At 41.4% G+C, this 5,314-nt stretch overlaps 1 non-coding gene across 1 annotated transcript; it reads right to left on the bottom strand.

Moving 5' to 3' along the window:
- Positions 1-697: 697 nt before the first annotated feature.
- On the bottom strand, positions 698-769 carry TRNAD-GUC (transfer RNA aspartic acid (anticodon GUC)). Its single transcript has one exon. It is a non-coding gene; the product is annotated as a tRNA-Asp (tRNA).
- Between the last annotated feature and the right edge of the window lie 4,545 nt (positions 770-5,314).

The following is a 5,314-nucleotide window of genomic DNA, read 5'->3' as shown; positions in this document are numbered from 1 at the left end:
TCAATTTAGTACACTAGTTTTCAATTGATCTGTCTTAACCAATTGGGTGCTTACTGGACCAAGGGGGTAAACCGGGTAACAAGGATTAAACAAAACAGGGGTGAATTGTGTGGAGCAAACGCGTAACCAATTGAATCTTAATCTTGTAGTTAGTTAATTACTAAGTCACAAACAAAAGAGGTCTTTGGTGAAAGGGAACCCTAAGCCAATTAATCTAAGTTTGACGTGTTTGCTAAAAGAGAACTCTGGGTAAACCGACTTTGTAGTTGCATGTATTGATAAATTGAACTGGTGCTTAATAACAAATCATCCGACACTACGAATAGGAGATTTAGGCGAACATTCTTTTATCCATTGAATTCAAATATCTTTACTATTTGTTGAGTCAGCATTTATTTTTATAAACTTAAAAATATAAAAATATCGTCTTTTACTTTTAATCAATCTTTGATTTGGCTAATCGTTAAATAGCCACAAAACAAACTATTTCGTACTTTCGATTTTCATAGATTAACTTAGTTTATTTTATTAGTTACAATCTTAATTCTCACGTTTAAACTGTCCTTGGAACGATTTCGGAATTACCAATTTTATACTATTACACGATCGGGTACACTGCCCGTTAGTGTGTAGTAATCTTTTAACCGGCATTTTCCATTATAAATTATAGACACGATTTTACACATCAAGTTTTTGGCGCCGATGCCGGGGATCGAACCCGGGTCACCCGCGTGACAGGCGGGAATACTTACCACTATACTACAACGACCGAATCATTGCAAACAAGCTTCCCGAGAAGCTTGAGGATCCTGGGAGTTTTACCATTCCTTGTTTACTGGGTAATTTGGATTGTATGAGGGCGTTGGCAGATTTGGGGGCTAGCATAAATTTAATGCCCTACTCTATTTATTTGAAGCTGGACCCCGGGGAGTTGAAACCCACGCGTATGACTATTCAGCTAGCGGACCGCTCTATTAAATTCCCTCGTGGAATTATCGAGAATATGCTAGTTAAGACCGGATCGTTTGTTTTTTGGCCGATTTCGTGGTGTTGGATATGGAAGTGGATGAAAGGATTCCACTTATTTTGGGTCGGCCATTTTCAAATACTGCGAGATGTATCATTGATGTCTATGGCCAATAGTTGACCCTTAGGATAGATGATATGCATGCAACTTTCTCAATTGACGATGCTTTAAAATACCCTGCCTACACTGATGATACATGTTATTTTCTTAACACTGTGAATGTCCAGTCTGAGTTGTTGCAGGAATTCCCAGAGTTACAGGGTTCAGGAGAGTGTTCATTGGTAGAAATTGATGAATAGTTGCAAGTTGAGGAGGTGGATATTTTGACCACCTTGATGGAAAACGGCTATGAGCTGACTGAAGAGGAGTTCAAAGAACTCGAACGCGATGCGGAATACCGGAGCAAGTCTTCAATTGAAGAACCTCCCGAGTTAGAATTGAAGCCACTTCCTGATCATTTGGAATACTCTTATTTGCAGGAGGAATCTAAGCTCCCGGTAATTATTTCTTCTTCTCTTACTAAAGGTCAAAAAACTGAGCTTGTAACTATGCTGCAGGCCCATAAACCGGCCATTGCATGGAAAATTCACGACATTAAGGGTATTAGTCCCTCCTATTGCACCCACAAAATCCTAATGGAGGATAACTCCAAACCTGTGGTGCAACAACAAAGGAGGTTGAACCCGCACATGCAAGAAGTCGTGAAGAAAGAGATCATTAAGCTCCTCGATGCAGGTCTGATTTACCCAATCTCTGACAGTCCTTGGATTAGCCCGGTACACTGTGTACCTAAGAAAGGTGGTATGACTGTTACCACCAACGATAAAAATGAGTTAATTTCCACTAGGACTGTCACGGGGTGGCGTGTTTGTATTGACTATCGAAAGTTGAACGACGCCACACGCAAAGACCACTTCCCGTTACCTTTCATGGATCAAATGCTAGAGAGGTTAGCGGGAAACAGCTTTTACTGTTTTCTTGATGGTTTTTCGGGTTATTTCCAGGTTCCTATCTCGCCCGAAGACCAGGAGAAAACTACTTTCACGTGCCCGTATGGCACATTCTCATACCGACGCATGCCCTTTAGCCTTTGCAATGCTCCGGCCACTTTTCAAAGGTGCATGATGGCCATATTCCACGATATGATAGAGGACTGCATGGAGAGTTCATGGATGACTTTTCAGTCATCGGTGACACTTTCGATTCATGCCTTCTTAATTTAGAGCGGATGTTGGAAAGGTGTGAGAAGTCTAATCTTGTGCTCAATTGGGAAAAGTGCCATTTCATGGTTCAATGGGGCATAGTTCTCGGGCACGAGATTTCTAGGGACGGTATCGAGGTGGATCCCGTGAAGGTAACGCCTATTAAGAACCTTCCACCTCCCACCGATGTTAAGGGTGTTCGGAGTTTTCTCGGGCACGCCGGTTTTTACCGGTGTTTTATTAAGGATTTTTTTAAAATTACTAACCCGATGAACAAACTCCTCGAAAAGGATACGCCTTGTAATTTCTCCGAAGAGTGCCTAAATGCATTCAATCTTCTCAAGGAGAAACTGATCAATGCGCCAATCATAATTGCTCCGAATTGGTCCCTTCCATTCGAGCTTATGTGCGATGCTTCTGATTTTGCTGTTGGCTCTGTTTTGGGTCAAAGGGTCGAGAAACATTTCTGACCCATCTACTATGCAAGCAAGACCTTGCAGGGAGCACAATTGAATTATACTACCACTGAAAAGGAGCTCCATGCGGTGGTCTTTTCGTTTGATAAGTTCAGGTCCTACTTAGTCTTGTCTAAGACTATTGTTTTTACGGACCATTCTGCTCTGAAGTACCTATTTTCGAAACCGGATGCAAAACCTCGACTGCTTAGATGGATCTTGCTTTTGAAAGAATTCGACATCGAGATTCGGGATAAGAAGGGTGCTAAAAATCTAGCGGCTGACCACTTGTCTAGACTCGAGAACCCAAATCTCGAAGTCCTTCACCAATCGAGTATCCATGATGATTTTTCCGATGAATATCTCATGGCGATGGACAAGGTGGACGAGCCATGGTACGTGGACATTGCTAATTATCTCGTTGGGGGATTCTTGGAAAAAGGGTGGTCGCATCAAAAGAGGAAGAAATTCTTCAGTGACCTTAAGTACTATTTCTGGGAGGCTCCCTATCTTTTTTGTTGTTGTCCCGATGGGGTTATCCGCTGGTGCATTTCCGGTGAGGAGTGTATGCGTATTTTGACCGAGTGTCATAGTGGGCCTACCGGTGGGCATTTTGGACCCCAAATTACGGGGCGTAAAGTCTATGATGCCGGCTTCTTTTGGCCGACAATTTTCAAGGATGCCCACCGAATTTGCAAGTCGTGCGATTCTTGTCAAAGGGTCGGTAAAGTCACCAAACGAGATGAGATGCCTCAACAAAGCATCCAAGTTTGTGAAGTATTTGATGTTTGGGGGATTGACTTTATGGGGCCATTTCAGAAATCTCAGAATTATAGTTACATACTCGTTGCCATTGACTACGTGTCTAAATGGGCCGAAGCTCAAGCTTTGCCCACAAACGATGCACGAGTTGTGATTTCGTTCCTTCAGAGTTTATTCTCTCGATTTGGAACTCCTAAAGCTTTGATTAGCGATAGGGGTACTCATTTTTGTAACGCCCAAATGGAGAAGGTATTGAAGCGATATGGAGTTCTCCATAAAGTTTCTACTCATACCATCCCCAAACGAGCGGACAAGTTGAGAATACCAATCGAGCTCTTAAAGGGATTCTTGAGAAAACTGTAGGGTCGAATCCGAAGGAGTGGGCGAATAAGCTCGATGAAGCTTTGTGGGCGTTTCGAACCGCCTACAAAATGCCAATTGGTACCACTCCTTATCGGTTGGTTTATGGGAAAGCCTGCCATCTCCCGTTGGAGATTGAGCATAAAGTGATGTGGGCACTTAAAAAGTGCAATTTAGATTTGAAGGAAGCCGGACGCCTAAGGACTGGGCAATTGAATGAGCTTGGTGAATTACGCCTTGATGCGTATGAGAATTCGTTAATTTATAAAGAGAAAACCAAGCTATGGCATGATAGAAGGTTAAAGGGTCTGAAAGAGTTTAATGAGGGCAATCGAGTGCTCTTGTTTAACTCTAGATTGAAGCTTTTACCAGAAAAACTTAAGTCCCGGTGGACGGGACCATTTGAGGTTGTTAAGGTGTACCCATACGATGCGATTGAGTTGAAAAATGCTAGTGGTACGACCTTTAAAGTTAATGGACATCGTGTGAAGAAATATTTCGATGGTCCATTGGAGATTGATGACGGGGTTCACGTTGAACCCGATCCTGAGGTTACTTGAAGTTGGAAACGAGTCTTGTGAATGCCTCGGTAATAAACTTCACATTGTTGTAGAGTGTATATGTTTTTGTGCTTGTTTGATGATATGTGCAATGTGATCATGCTCGGATTTTTGTTGGGGTTGTTTATTGGTTTTTAGGTTGAGAAAATGGGTTAAAATGGCGTAAAATTGCGAATTTTTAAGAAAACAGCATTTGGAGCGCCGCTCCATAGCTTGCGCGCCGCTCCACTTTAAGGTACCTAATGTGCCAGATTTTGAAAAAGCCTCGAACTGATTTTTCAGTTGAATGGAGCACCGCGCGGCCTATTGGCGCACCGCACGATTACCTGGCGCGCCGCGCCGAATGCTGTCGACAGCCTGTTTTGCTTTTTAATTGAAATAAAAACGAATTTTCTCCACCACACATAATAAAAAACGGGTACCAGCTGTATTTACTCTCAATTCCTTCATTCTTTTCATTCATAACAACTCTTTTACACCTACAAACACATAGATCTCACAAACCCTAATTTTCAAGACTTAAATTTCTTGTGCAATTAACCTCCAATCTTTCAAGAATGGTTAACCCAAAGGTCCGATTTTGTTTCCTATCTTACTAATTTCATGTTATTGTATGTAATTACTTGCTTAATCTTTGATTTATATGATGAATTAGTATGGGGTTTCTTTAATTGGGGTTATGTGTTCTCATTATTGATGGGTTTTGTTAGATAAAGATTGTATGCTTTGAATTCATAATTAGTTTTGTGTTTTTTTTAGAAGTTGCAATTAAAACTAGGGTTTGTATGTTTGAAAATCCAAATTTGTAGGGGATAAAGGTGTTTCATGCTTGAAAGTGATCTAGTTTTTGAATTGTTTATGTGTTTTTGAACTAATGTGGGGTTGTGTTCATATGGGCGGCTCATGTTGGTTTGAATGACTTGATGCAAAATTGGTTTAGTTATGTAT

Source organism: Rutidosis leptorrhynchoides, chromosome 3 (genome assembly GCF_046630445.1).
Source record: "Rutidosis leptorrhynchoides isolate AG116_Rl617_1_P2 chromosome 3, CSIRO_AGI_Rlap_v1, whole genome shotgun sequence".
Lineage (NCBI taxonomy): Eukaryota > Viridiplantae > Streptophyta > Magnoliopsida > Asterales > Asteraceae > Rutidosis > Rutidosis leptorrhynchoides.
This window is presented reverse-complemented; position numbering and strand designations above follow the sequence as displayed.